Here is a 15920-nt window from a genome sequence, read left to right as displayed (position 1 = left end):
CTGTTTTCTGAATTAGAAGCACCCAAAGGCTGAATTCTCTAAGGCAGCTTGCTCAGAGTACTTGATGTGGCCAAGAATAAAGCTGACAGGGCAGAAAAACCCCTCAGATTTTCAATCAATTGCTGAACCACTGAACCGAGCACAACTGAGGATGGGATTTCAGAACATTACCAGACACATCCTGATTTCACTGGTGCTTCAGCAGCATCCCCTCCTCACCTGCATCCCACAGCTGCAGCTCTGCTCAGCACAGCTGCCAAGGCCAGTGCAGCCCTTCCATGACCACCACAGACCAAGAGCCATTTCTCTGGGAGGATTATCCAGAGTTCATTCCCTTTGGCTGTCCAGTTTGCTGCAGCAATAAAAATAGCTCTGCTTTAATAGAGCAAGACCTATGCAGAAAGACTAAATTAACATAAGTTCAGATAACAGCAGAGATTAAAGTATCATATTCAAATATTCACAAGATTACTATGCACAACAGAGAACACATGCAGTGGACATGAAAAACAGGTCATTAAAGCATTAAAAATCTAAATAGCATTGAAGGAACTTTCTATCAGTAAGGACAATGAATCAAAAGCAGCAGCAGCACCACTCTATGCACTGCATCTCTGAATTACAGCCAAGGGACTGGGGAACAAGCTCTAACTTCTGGCTAACCACCTTCCTTCACCCAGCCAAATCATTTTATTTGCAACTTTGGCAGCTCCCAACACAGCTGCTTCTCCCCTCCATTGCTGTGATTTTCAATTTGTTACACCATCTTTTTGTCCTGCTACATTCCCTCTGAGCTGACATCCTGCTTCCAGGGGCAGCACAGAGCACGTCTGCTGGATGGTAACCTTCCACTTTGCAAGATGTGCACCACTTTATGCACACTGCAGGAAGTTTTAATCCAGAAGCAATCCCATGAACATCTTCTAGGCATTAGCCGGGTTGTTTGGTGGGAAAAAGCAGCTAGGAGAACATCAGAAAAACTCTGTAGATGCCATTTCTTCAAGGAGTGGGATGCTGTTAGATAAAGTCTTGTCTCCCTTGCACTGCCTGTCTGCAGGAAAAGGGCTGGAGGCAGCTCTGAGCCAATGTCACCCCAGCAGGCAGCAGAAAGGCCACACCAACACGTAGCTCCAAGCTGGGAGAGCACAGATGCACTTCGGATGGTGGGGAAGAACCAGCACTTTGTTTTCCCAGGGCCACCAGAGTGGCTGCACGGTCTCCATGAGGGATCCCAGCCGGGGCCACGTTCCAAGGCGCCGTCTGTCCCCGTGTGATAGCTCCTTACATAAGGCACTTCCCAGACAGACAGAGAAGCCCTTTAACACACTGGCATCCTATCCAACCCTTTCCCCACTGAGGAGTTTAATGAGGGCTGGTTTCCAGTAAGGTTAGGAGGAAAATAATTATCTTTTTTATCTGTACGAACACAGAAAATAATTGAGCAGAGTACACAGGGGTGGGCAGGAGGGGAAGAAAATGCAGGGCCCTCTTCTTCCACTTGCATATAACTTTGAGCCTTGAAAACACCGGGGTAAATACTTGAGTTCAAGGGAGATACAGAATCTGAATGGGAAAAACATGAGAAGAAAGTGCAAGAATAAAAACATCCACAAACCTTCAGCTCTTTTCCTCATTTATTTATTTGGGTTTTGCTACTCCTGCCCCCCAAATCAAAGAGAAACTGCAATGAAGCTGAAACATTTTGTTCATTCAGAGAATTTTTCTTTCCTGAAATGTCTCACATTGAACCAGTCAGACCAATGTGAAAAACATTCCTGCAGGGAGTGTGGAGTTATGATCTGCTCAGTGAGGAATGACTCGATTTGCCTTCTACACATCAAGGCTTGGCACAGCTTTCATGTCTCACCAGCAGTACTAAAAACCCAGCTATACAACCACAAACAAGCTCATATTGGTGCTCAGTTGTTCTGCAGAAGTGATTGCATCTTAGAATTTTATGTTCATATGTTCTTTATAATCCCTGTGCAATTACAACTTCTCCCATTCTTGCCAGGACCAGGCTTCTCCCCAACATTGCTTTGTGAAAGGTTACACCTATTTAAAAAACCTCAAACAAAGCTCATTACTGCTTATTTTGATCTCAACAGTGTTTAGCTAACTGCTGAGAATGGGTCTGCCTTGTACCAGGCACTGCACAAACACACAGCAAGAATATTTCTGTAGATACATAGGTGTTATACAGAATTGATTTTTGTGGAAAATGAGTAGCAAAAACATATCACAAACAGATTTTCTAGCAACTCCAGGACTCTTTTGTAGTGGGGTAAAAATGCTGCTTTGCCTGAAGCTATAAGCACTTATTTTCATTTGGTGGGAACTTTTGTGGCAAAAAAAATATCTGAAATTGCAAGTATTACCGAAAGACAGTGGTAGATCTCTGTCCCAACGAGTCTGCTATCTCAGTCATCATTAAATATCAAAGAGGGAGCAAAACAACAAACAAAGACCTTCATTTACATGGTGTAAATGCACAGTTTCTCTAGACAGAGACTTCTACTTTAAATACTGCAACTTCTTGTGAAAGCAGCAGATTGTTTTATTATTTTAAACAACTTGGACTAGAGAGTAAAACCCTAGATGTGGTGGACAGTCAACATTTTATACCAGGAATGTTTTGTTTGTTGTAAAGTATTCCTCATGTTTAAATCACAAGTAAAACAAAGTGCACAACTCCATTAACATTTGTAAGTAATGATGAAGGCAAGTACCTCTGTTTAAGAGCAGCTTGAAAATTGTTGTAAAGGACAGATCATAGACACGATTTTGAATGAAAATACTTGCTTCCTATTTTAACATTTTTTATAACACCTAATGTAAATTAAAAGGGCTATTCGTGACCTCAAAAGGATGGATTGGCTGTAGAATTCTGTTCCATTTCCCACCTATACTGCTTTTATAATGAAAATATGTTTTAATGCTGATTAAATTATCCAAATACTTATCATACTATCCATCTCCCTTTTGCCATGAACCCCCTGAGCCCCCCCAAAAACCCCAAAACTAAAACCAAACCCAGAAGTAATTTTGGTGATTATTTTTTCCATGGTAAAGCATGCAAAAACACAATAGCAATAACATGCTTGCTTGCTTGCTTTCTTTCACACGATTCTTATAGCTGCTGGCATTTCATGAGGACTCCTTCATCCTCACTTAGTTCAGTGCAAGTTTCTGCAGCATCCTTTGGGATAAAGCCCTTAAACACCGAGTTTACAAAGCATTTAAGCATCTGTAGAACTCTAAGCACTTGGGCTATCCACCCTCACTTAGAGCACTTAAGCACTTAGACTAAATCATGCGCTTGGTGGCACCGCTGACTCCAGGCTTTCCTGTTGGGTCTTTACAGGACTTCCAAAGTGCAACTGAAGTACAGCACCAGCAGCTCCAGAAGTTACAGACCAAAATCTGCTTTGCTTTTACAGTATGCTTACCAGATGCAGCATGTATCTCCCATAAAAACCCCTGATAGGGATCAGCTGTTAAATGAAACAAATGCATGTGTTTCAAGGGACAGGGAGCCTTTGAAAACCAGCAGCAAGTAAACTGTAAGTTCTCTTCAGAATGAGGGCAGGACTGAGCACAACAAATGTAGCATTAGGTTCAGCACCAGGCACCTGAATCTCTGCAAACAGCAATGGCACTCTGCCTCTCCTATACTTCTCAATTATAGATCACTCCTGGGTTTGCTCTAGTTTATTGGCTCATGTCACCATGGCAACACATCTGAAGTTATAAGATACTTACCCCTCTCCCTTACATTCCCTTTCAGCCAACCTGACATTTGGCATTTATTTAGAAGCCTCCTCCACACATATGTGGAGCTACTACAGGTGTTCCGACCAGCAAGGCTCTGTATTTTACCCTCTACAGGTCCCAGGGGTAATAGACTATAGGATTTACTTTGGCACTGAGCACTGTATGCAATCTGAGCTGTGTGTCAACTATTTGACAGTTTTCACAACAAACCCACCAGTCAATGGCAGTTTTGCTGGCTGATTTAGTTACTTCTGGTCCCATTCATCTAATCATAAAACAAAATAGTCCTTAATTAAGAGGAGAAAAAAAAAAAGGCTCTGAATTCCCAGTCACAAACCTCTGGTATATTGACCTTTAATTGCCAAAGTCTGGAAGTTTAATTAGAGCCCTAAACAATAACTCACTTCACCAGTTTTAGTGCTACTTCTTCCCCTAGATGAGCAATGGCAACATCTCTGTTTATTAACTCAGAAATGCTGTACACAGGAGAGCAAGATGTTTCTCATTCAGAGCCACGCAGTTTTTGTGTACACAGAAGAAAAAGCTAACTAGGACACAACAGAGCACTGGCTGAAGAGAAAACCGAGCCAGAAAGACACAGAGGCAGGACCAAGCTGTCTTCAGGGAGTCCCAGAGAACAGAAGACACTGAGCACACAGCTACACCATCATTTAAGAGCCTGCTGTCAAGACTGGATTTACCCCTCATCCATACTGTAAGTCCCTGGCAGAGGATGAGAGGATGCTTCAGCCCAAGCTCTCTGGACAGAGGGATTAGTAATGTTCAGCATCTTAGCCACAGGCCCAGAACATTAGTGGGATCTAGACAGCTTTGACATGGGAAAGGTAAAGCAAGCTACTGACAGCCCACCAGGACACTGGAGAAGATGGCTCCACCTAAGCATACTTCTGATGCTTTGATCCAGGTGTAAAGCCAAGCTCTGGCGTGCCACAGTGAGGCCTGAGGAGCCAGACCATGCATCTTATTTCACATGGCAAAATCAGAGCTAAGACAGGTGCAAGAGCTACCACTAAAAGGCAACAGTTTCCTAGACCACAGTGATGAAACACCAACATCTGAGATCAGGGCCCAGCAGAGGGAAGGAGAAGGCAAGAAGGAATTTGAGATGAGGTAACTTTACAGACTGGAAATGTCCCAAATGAAACACACGGTCAGAAAACTGAGCAAAAAGCTACTCCAATAAAAGCATAAGTCCTTCTGCATTGCCAGAACAGAGCCATCAACTAGTTGAGGTTGGCAGGGGCCTCTGGAGATTTCCCTTGTTCAACTGCTGTGCATAAGCAAGGTTGCACGTGTTCATAGCAGCAACTCTTTGTTCAGAAGACAGCTAAAACAACCCTTTGGTTCAGTTTAATTAGAAATGCAATTAAAAAACCCACAGTCCTGCATGTTAATTGGTCAGGTCAGTGAGTGGTCAGTCCTTTCCCACATGAAAACATCAATTTTCACCTTCATTAGAAATCATATGATAATCCCTGGCTTTGCACAGCCCTCAGCTAAAGTCATACCTCATCTCAAACTCAGCTCTACTTGGATACATTCCTCAGGGGTACCCTAAAAGCATTTTCTGCTACAAAGAAGACAATGAGCAAATGAGTCAACACACAACTGGGTGTGAACTTGTGCTGCTCTTGAGTGCCTATTCATTTCTCTAAGTGTAAATCAGGAACAACCCCACTGCTGTCAACTGAATTACATCAAAGAAAGAAAGCACCCACAGCCTTCTAAATGAAAGAGGCAGTATCAAGTTTCATAGCTTGTATAAAACACTGTGTGTCATTAAAGGCTGAGCAAAACATGGGTGTTTCATGTCCTATCTCTTAAACCATACTTGCTGTCTTACTACAAGAACACCACAAAAAAGGCATATAAGTCTCCCATACAAATGCAAACCAACTTGTTCCCTGAAGTACTGTTAAAACTTACACTACTACACATACCCCTTCCATTAAAGGGATCAGGAGATAAAGAAAATGAAAGAAAATAGAAAAAAAATAGAAAATGATACAAGAGAAAGTCTAGGACACGTAGCAGATAATGAAATAAAAAGGACATAGGATTGTGATTTTTAGAAATGTGAGGTTGAGCTCTTCTGCTTTAGCAGAAAAGTCTCCAGCAAATAAACAGCCAGCAAAGCCACCCCTTTGCCAAGTGCCCCCCACACACTGGGAAAGCAGGGATGTGACTGACATTGCTGCTGAGAAACTCAGCTCCTCACACAGGCCTCATCACTGAGTTCCTGCTCTGAGACTGAGCACCAGCTGGAGTGGTCTCCTCACTGCTGAAACTTCCCCCGTCTCTGCAAAGTGTCTCCAACCCTTTCTTGCTTTGCATGAGAAGAGGACAAGAGACACACTGGTGACTTGAAGGGTAGAAACAAAGGGTGTGACTCAGTATTATTAAACTGGAAGGACAGCTGCCTAAAGGCCAGAAACTGTGCAGATAAAACCACCCATTTGGGTGAGCCTTTGTGGCATCACTTCCATTATGGTTTTCTGCTTTTGAAAGGAGCTTTGCATCAGCTTTTCACCCAAAGCAGTAGTTCCCTACTTGATGGGTTGGAGTCCACATGTTCTCCTTCTGAGCACATTGTGAAGTGTCTCAGAGGCACGCACCCCTGCTCTAATTAGAAACAAAATACAATTTCATACACATATCTGCCCATACTGTTATTGTTTGCACTATGAAGCCATTCTCAGTTGTTACACCAGGCTAAGCTGCTAATTAAGATGTACAGCAGGAAAAGCCACTTGGTGGAAGAAACAAAAAAGCACTGCATGAGGCTCAGGAGCTTGGAATCTGATCCCAGCTGGGTCACAGACTTGCCTACTTATTGCCAGCATTAATTAATAACATTAATATCCTAATGTTCCTCATTTCCTGAGATGCAAGCTGAAAAAACTAACAGAGTCTCCTAATGGAGACACTTTGTACTTCAGGACTGGATCTCCAAGAATGCTCCTGTGTCCCTGTATTTTTACATATATATATATATATATATATATATATATATAGATAGATACACACATATATATACACACATATATATACATATGTACACACACGCACAAACACACACACACTGTACAAAAATAGCAAAAAGGAAAATCAGTTCCAAGCAAAACCAGTTGGGTTTCACAAGAAAGTTTTAAAGTCAGTAACTCCTGTATTGATACATTGCTCAGACAAACGAAGTGAATTCTACAGCCCACCTTTCAAAGGCTGTATACAAGAGGAGAACTTGCAACAACAAGACAAGGAGCACTTCCAATCAAATGGAATGCTGGCAGGTATTCTTGGGGCAGGATCAAGTGGTTTACAACTCCAATGTAAATAGTGAAGGCTTAGTCTAAATAGCTTCTGCCTCACGTGAGTCTCTCTCAGAGATTCTCTCCAAAGGATGTTGTAATATCAATGCCTTCAACAGGTAGGTCTGATGTTCTCTATTCTTTTTTTTTTTTTTTTTAATTTTAGCACAAGGAGAATAACATGCAGAAAACCTGCCACAAAGAAGTAGGGCCCAAGGATAACATCCTACTCTTTGACCATGTGCACTGTTCCCACTCCTCTGTGCCACAGGTGACTTTGCTTTCCTCAGGAACCTCTGCTGTGGGAGCAACTTGAACTGCTGAATCCCTTTACACTTTCTGTTCCTAGCAGGTGAGAATGGTAATGGTGTGTACAGATGGGCAGCTCTGCAAAACAACTTGAGGTGCATAATCTTACACTGGGAACTAGAGAACCCGTATACCCTGCTAGGATGAAACTTAGATTTCTCCAAGAGATCAGGTGCCTTATTAAAATTTTTTATTTGCTGGGCTACAGCAGATCACTTGTACAAGAGAAACAGCCCAGAACAGCAGCAATTTAAAGACAGAAGGATTAAAGACTCCACAGTGTAAGTGGTGATGCCAGTTCTTGCATATTTAAAAAACAACACAAAGGCAAATGTTCAGCTAGCTCTGTCAGAAAAGGTAAAAACCAAACCCAAGAACAAAATCCAACTTCTTCATGACTGTGAAGTGTCACCAAATAAACCTGGTGCTTGAAAACTAAACTTCTCTTGAAAGAAGAATGACCAAGTAATTCTTCTTCCAATATCCAATGGATAAAGTGAAAATGGTATTTACCAGCTGTTTTTCACTTGAGTCATTCAAATAACTCAAAGCTGTCTGAACCCATTACACCAACTCCCCTCTGAACAGATAATTCCAGGGGTACAAGTGGGAAATCCTAGGATCAGCATCTCTCTGCATCTGGGCTGTGCTGCAAATGTGCATATCCTATAAACAACCTCAATAAAACATTTCAACAAAACAGAGCAATGAATCCTCAGACAAGGTGAGCATGTGGTGACTAACACACAAGTGATCAGCACATGTTGTAGGGAAGTTTTTTTGCTAAGTGTGAACTCTAAATTTGAAGTGTGAAAAGAAAAAAATGCCACGTCACAGATTCAACTTCCAGTGCTTGTGCTCAGCAGCAGCAGCTCAACTCACAAGGACAAGAGGACATTTCCCACAGAAAAGATGTCTACATGAAAAAATTGGCAAAAATCTCAATGTTTTTATTTTCACTTGTTTCCACCTCTGTGCCATAAGCACCTTCACCACACAGCACAGAAAATGCACATATTTTCTTTGTTTAAAACACCATTACAATACATAATTCATGTACATGCAGGCATAGGAGGAGTCCTGTCAAACTATTTAGGTTTGTTTGAACAAGCCCCAGAGATTCATTAGGCAATCCTTCCCAGTAAAGTCAAGATGCAGCATTTCCAGAGTCCTGGAATGACTGATATGAGACCAACAAAAACAGAAAACTCACCTTGCGGTGTTGTTGTCACCTTGTCAGTCACAGGATATTTTATTTCAGGTTTCCACAATCTGAAACAAAACAAAAGCTCTCAGTTAGTGGCAGCTGTTAAAGGGAAAAGCTTCATTTTTATTATATGAATTAAAGACTCAGGAATTGCAACATGTTAATAAGAAAACGCCTTCCTTCTCTGCTTTTAGAAACATGCACAAAGTTACACCAAATGCTCCTTTTCAGTGGCTAGAACCTCTCTTGCCATTATAGCTCACATCTCTTGATTTGCATCAGACCATGCCTCAGCAAAGAGCCCAGTCCTCCAGAGTGCCTGTTTTTGTATAAAGTGAATAGCCATGGAAAAGCTGATTCCTCTGAAGCACAGGCTACACTATGGTGTCTGTTAGGATCAGAGCTTGACAGAAACAATTAAATCTCTTCCTTCTTTACAGAAAGAAGATGCTCTGAAGGCAGAACACCTTTCATGTACCTAGATTCATTGGGGATGATTTGCCAAAAATTAGAATAGATGCTAACAGCAACAGCCCTAAGTACAAGGAGTCAGCAAGCAAACAATGCAGATATCACACCCTAACTTGCCAAAAGCTTCCTTGTTGACAGGAATCCCACAGTTACACTGCACAGTAACAAATGTGTGCTTACAAGCTGCAGACCAGACTCATGGGACCTATTAATTCAGTATCAGGTAACGTGGTGTTATGGAACACAGAAAATCTGCAGCAGGGAAGTGCTGCTGAGCAGTCACAGAGAATTCTCTGGTGCTAGAGCTGCCCTACTGCAGGAGCCTGGGCATCTCCTTAACTGCCTCGTGCTTGAGTTGCTAAACATCTAACAATGGATATAATATCATCACAATGGCATAAACAAGGACTAATTACTGCTTTGAAAATCCTGAGAATGGCTAGGCAAGGGAGAAGCACCTATAAACTGCAAATTTCTTGGCATTTACAAATTGCATTGAATTGCCCGAGAAGGAAGAAGCACAAAGTTCCCTACCCAGCTTCATGTCAACAACCAACCAATGGATCATTTTCCAGGTTATCATCTTCAATCAGCATGAGCTCTACCTGCAGAACTAACTTCTGCCAACATGTGGGTCACAAAACTCACAGCTGGACAAAGCTATTTAAGATACTCATTGCTTCACAGGAGAAACACAGGGAGAAGATAAATGTCAGCAGGAATAAAAGCACCTTGTACTTCTAGCAAACTTTGCTATGCTCCCCTGTACCCAAAAACACAGGGCTTGTCATTGAAAGCAGTGGGAGTCTCATCTCTGACTCTACCAAAGCTGGAGAAGAAAAATATTTACTTTCACAGAAAGGTAGAGAAGGACAGATTCAATGTCTTGCCAAAGTTAACAGGAAGCAGCAGCTGAATCATGAGCAGAAAGCAAAGACCCCATCCCTCCCTCCTTCTTTTAAGCATGGGGGGACTTCCCAAAAGCACAAAAAGACTTGGGTCTACAGCACACTGCTGTCGTAACTGAGGATGAAGATGGAGGTGTAACCAGGAGAAGAGAAGAAGGGAAGTCAAGCTCAACTATTTCTTTGCTCTCAATGCCAGCAAATGAAAACTCGGTTCTTACAATACACTGGCCAGGCAGGGATCTGATTATCTTTGGTTAATTCTGTATGTCTGAGAAGAAAATCAGCCATAAGCTGGTTAGACTCACTGAATGACAATTGTCTAAGGTACCATCCCCAGGTGCAGAGCCATGCACCAAAGACTGAGCATTCTTTAGGAAAATGCTACTCATCCAGACACTGTTAGTGATGGTCAGCAAAACACAACCATGTAACAATTCATACATAATATTCTTCTCTTGAGCAAAACCCCATTCAGCACCCTCCAATCTCTGAGGAGCTCCCCATTTCATATCCAAACCAAGAGACAAGGAGGAATGGTACCAGCAGGATCCCTTTTCTCAAGCTTCTGATGAGCAAATGATGGACAAGCACACAACCCCAGCAAATCCAGCAAGCAGAATTTCCAGTTTTTTACAGTTTGGTCCACAATTATTCACTCCTTAGAGACTCCAGACTCATCCTACTATCTGTGGTCACAATAAAGGGGAAACAGACTTGGTGTTAAAATGGCCATGAAAACACCAATCAGTCACCTATTTACACTCCTGATACAGTTACACTCAGTTAAATCCACTTTAAAACCATCAAGATTTTCCAAATCACAGCCCTGACTCATGCAGCCAGTGGTGAACAGGGGACATATTCTGGAAAAGACTGCTAATAAAATACCATGCCAACTGCTTGACTCAGAGAAAACAAGATTAGCACTGCGAAATGTGGGCATTTTGACTTCTGAATACTTGCTGGATGATAAAATCAGGAGCTGTCTTTAAAGTCTACACTGAACAAAATTATCTACCCCTTTCCTGTCACTACAGTGGCCTTTGCTAATGTTGTCAGCTTTTATGGGAAGTTCCTGCAAGGAGTCACACTGACAGCTCTGGTTACCAAAGTCTTTCAATAAATGCTTTCCATTAAGATCCCACAGGAAATTAAAGCTGTCCAGTGTCTTCCACCTTTCAGTACACACCTGCCCCAAGAGTTGGGCACTATAATGATAGCTGAGCTTATCCAAAAAAATAATTGGCATAACCGGATACATCTTCCAACTCCCTTGAGACAGGAGATGGAGCTGGTTTGGCTAAAAGGGAGAAACTGTTTGGAAATCTGAAGGTGGAAGATGGATTGGGTAATGGTGATGACAAAATGATAGCATCAACTATTCAAATATAAGGAAGGAACAAGGAGAGCAGATTAAGGGCAGTGAATCTCAAAGAAAAAACCACAGATTTTAAGCAACTCCACATAGGTCAGTAAGGCTTTAGAAAATTGCTAGAGCTGGAATAAAAATGCAGAGAAAACTTATTTATGGTAAAACAAAGGTGGGACATCAACTGATTATAGTGCTGACCACAGAAATATGTTTAAAGAAGGGATTCATGCAGGAAAGTCAACTGAAGCAGATGAAATCTTACTAGAAGTTTTTTATTATTAAAAAACCCCAACCAACAGACTGAAAGTAACCACACACTAACAGATGAAACCACTGACACCATGAACTCACAGGAAATGAGGGAAGACATAAAGCACTGCCTAAAAGCAAGCACAGAACCACCAACCACCATAAAAAGGAAAGAGGATGATAACCACACAGGGAATTGGAGACCTGTCAGCCTAACTCAGGCTCCCAAAACAAACTGAATTAGTTATAAATATCTGAAAGACAAATGGCCCACATCAGCAAATCTACTTCTGTAAAGAACCAACCAAAGCAAACTGGTCTGACCTAGCTTTCTGTCACAATAGAGTATATTTACTGGAAAAGGGCAGCACATATATCCTATATTCTTGGGAGGGCAGGTGGTGAATGTGTGCTCAGGGGGTTAGGGCTAATGAGCCTGAGGCTCACTTCCTTGCAATTCTTTGTGTGAGCAGCCAGAAAAAAAGCACTTAGCTGAGTTTTATGAGGATTTCACCACATTCAAAATCACCCAAAATCAATGCCATGGAGCTCACTGATCCAAAGTGCTGCAGCAGTGCTGCTGCACAGGCAGCAAAAAGGAAATGTTTCCACATGCAGCTTCACCAACCATCTCATTTGAGACCCAACAGGCTGAGCCCAGGTACACAACACTGCTCAGCCAGTGCAAGCCCACATTCCTCTCTGCTGTGCTGGCTCTGAGGTGGAGGCAAGTCACACCCCACAGTAATAGCAAGGTGAACAATTGAATATTCAGCTTCCACTGAGAGGTGGTTCCTAACAGGTTCTCCAGAGCTCTTCTGTCAGAGCCATCAACCTCATACTGCTAAGTGTTGTCTGACACACAGACATGCCTTAGCCCAGGAGATAATCCTACAAAGTATAAAGCTAGCAGTTGTTCAACATGTCTGAAAGACTTGCAAAGGCGATTTAGGCTAATCCAACTAAATTAGGAACCCTCTGAAGCTGTCAGTTGCCTTCACTGGACAGTCAAAAAGAGCCAGGTAAACAGGATGGAGATATCCTGTGATGGGAACCTGCTGCCAGCACCAAGATCTGCATTGGAGCTCTTACAGTTCCTTCCAGCCTTGTACATTCACGGTGCTTTGCTCTGCTCACTGAGGACAATGGACAGCCCAAGATTCTGGCTGCTCACCTGCCTGCAGGTGATGAAGCTGAGCTGCAGGAGCTGTCTGTGGCTGCACTCTGAAGGCCCTGGCCCTGAAGGTACACTCAGCTAAATGGCATTTTGGACTGGGGTTCACATTTGAAGCCTACTGGTTCAACAGCCTGCTCACTGCAGTCTGTGTGAAGAAAGAACAGAATAACCTTCCATTTCCTGAAAAAGACAAATTTCAATGCTCACTTTATCTATAACTGACCTAAGACCATTCCTCATCTGCAATGGTACTTTTTGATAGCCTCTCTTGCCTCTTCTAGTGGAATGGAAAGTTTAATCAGTTCTAAAACCCCCAGAATATATGAGATTGTTTACATACAAGAAACGTGGTTCTGAGCCCACAAAGTCACTTGGAGCTTCACCACTGACCTCCACTTTCCAACCACATCACCACACTCAGCCCTGCCAATCACAACTTGCAAGAGGAAGTACTACATGAACAGTCTCCCTTCTCCTTCACAGGCTCCTCCTATTTTGAAGTCCAAACACTTCCAAGCCTATAATCTTCACCTTCCCAATTCCAGCACCATACAGCAAAGTTTTCATTACCCCAGTCCAGACGGGTTACTGAGGCACAGAGAAATTAAGTTATTTATTGGATGTTCCCTATAAAATCTTTGGGAGCATTTACAGACCTCAAGTGAGATGACATCCATCACAGTCTCAGATGATGCTAAGAGATCTCATTAAACAGGCTCATAGCAACTACACAACCTTGTTTTTTTAAGTATTAAACCTTAACTGGTGCTGCTCCTAGACTTTTCAATCTTTCAATACCTCCATAGGCAGCTTCCTTTCAACAAACAGCAAGTCAAAGAATTAAATGCAAAGCTTCAATAATACAGAGAAGAGTGACACTCACTTCCAAAAATCAAGTTTAATTTAAAGGATTCATATCAGAAATCAATGAGAGTTCTGGAGTTTCCACATGTCATACACAGTCACATGAAGGATTACTTTGGGGAATCTTCTTTTAATTAGATAACAAATCAAGTCAAGGCTTTTAATACTCAAATAGGTTGATATATGAATCTTGAATAAAGTAAAAAGACTCTGCCATACCAGAAAAGAAAAAGTTAAAGAATTCACTTTTCTGAGCAGTTTAAACTCCAGTTTTCTGATGCACAGTTTAACCAACTGTTTCATTCCCAGCCTCTGGCCAGGTTCTGGTAACCAACCCCCTTCTCCATGCCCAAATTACTCACACAGAGCCAGAGCACAGTGCTGACGGCTCCACAGTGACCCCAAGCAGCTTCCACTGGTTACCTACATGTGAAGTTACTCAGACTTCAAATTATTTTTTCCACCTCGACAGTGGAAGTGCCCACCCATCCACTGCAGGGCTCAGAAATATGAATTCCTAAACACAAGAAAATAAAAGAAGGACTGATACAGAAAAGTCAGTATTTTCACAGTTTGCAGAAAACAGAAAGACTTAAGATGTGTTCTGAAAATACAGGAGAAAATCAAAAGGACTGAGGAGCTGTTCCCAAATGGAGGAACGTGTGCTTAATGAGGCAGGAGTGCTGCAGAAACAAGTAATAATGTGATCCCATAATTAAAGACTGCTTTGTAATATGTGTGCAGAAGGCTGCCACAAAGACTGCACAAACACCCCTTTTTCCAGCGTTTCCTGAAATGAGCCATTGGACTCAGCAATGTTAAAAGGTTCCTTTAACAGCCTTTTTTGGTCTGTGATACATCATCTGATGTGACTGAGGTCGAGTGCATTAAGAATCTGTGTAACATTTTGTGCTGCACATGACAAAAGAGGCACTGTCTGAGCTGCAAGGGCTGACCAGCACTCAGTCTATTTCTACAGCCACACTAGAAACACATGTGGACGTGTACAGAACTTAGAATTCATTTGAAAACTTTTTAAGTAAATGGGGTGTTTAAATTCTGAATGAAATATACAAATACAAAGTTTGTGGTGGCCTCCTAGACCATACATGAAAGGGAGTGGCACTACAGAAACAGCAGATGAATGACACTACTCAATCAAAAGGTTAATAGGGGAAGGCAAGGACACACAGTAGGGCTTTCTGTGTGCCTTACCAGAGGGACCTGCATTACAAGTAACAATGGCAAACTCCTTCAAATCTGGCTTAGAAACCCCATTTTTTACAGATTTATTGACTTTTAACTAGGAGGCACAAGCACCACTCTAGTTCTAAATCATCCTTCCTTCGGAAGTGACAGTATCTCTATTGTATTTGTATTACAGTGAAGGAAGAATGCACTTTTTCTTTTATTAAAAGGGCTGACACTCAGTAACACAATTAATGAGTAGTTTTGAATGTTATCTTCTTTTGAAACCCTCTATTCAGGATTGGAACACTGTAATTATAGGTGCTGAGCAAAGAGCTTGTCTAGGTACATTTCAAAATGCTACATCTATAATTCATCTTCACCTTTTTTTCAGAACTGAGATTTTCAAACATTCAAGGAGCTTTCAAAATGGAGAGTTTGATTTAATAGGGACTGGTCACTCAAGGCAGATACTCAGAAAACTGCTCCAACAGCCCTAAGATGGCCACTGTGGCAACTATTCTATGAGCAAAGAAAGGAAACTGGGCTCTGGCACAGCTTAAACAGCCCTGCTAACCTCCATGGGTATTATCACATAACCACACAAAACCAAGACATACCAGGCACAGGGCTGAAGGGATCCCATGCAACATCTCCAGCAACACTTTTTGGTTCAGGAATAATCTCTTTGACAGCCTATTTTGTTTGTTTGTTTGTTTGTTTGTTTATTTCAAAAGATACTTGTGAGCACGCAAGTACAGCTGCAGCATTAAATAAATTAGAATACACTTGTCAAAATTCTAGACAAGGTGTGGGTTTAAGATGGGGAAAGTGCAATGTTAACCTAACCATACAGGCAAAGAGCACTTGAAGTCATTATATTCAGGATCCACATGAAGGAGAGCAGACTGTTTACAAGCTGCACAAGTTCAGGTCCTCAGTATTTGGGTGTGCATGGATAGATGTGTTTGCTTGTATTTCTCTATATACACATATACACACCCTGAGTAACTAGGTAAACTATTTTTTTTAAGAAGATAAGAATGGAAAGTGGGTAGAAAATGAAATTTAA

General features: G+C 41.9%; 1 protein-coding gene across 11 annotated transcripts in view; it reads right to left on the bottom strand.

Annotated features, from left to right (window-relative positions):
* MAP2 (microtubule associated protein 2) overlaps positions 1-15920 on the bottom strand; it is a 127022-nt gene that overhangs the window by 95457 nt on the left and 15645 nt on the right. For all 11 annotated transcript variants that reach the window (XM_050987579.1, XM_050987578.1, XM_050987574.1 and 8 more), the window contains one exon: positions 8626-8684. The gene's annotated coding sequence lies outside the window, so the exon portion shown is untranslated. Of the gene's footprint in view, positions 1-8625; positions 8685-15920 lie in introns of those variants that run through there.

Source organism: Serinus canaria, assembly GCF_022539315.1.
Source record: "Serinus canaria isolate serCan28SL12 chromosome 7 unlocalized genomic scaffold, serCan2020 HiC_scaffold_29, whole genome shotgun sequence".
NCBI lineage: Eukaryota > Metazoa > Chordata > Aves > Passeriformes > Fringillidae > Serinus > Serinus canaria.
Note: the sequence above shows the minus strand (reverse complement) of the source record. Positions and strands in the feature narration are given on the sequence as shown.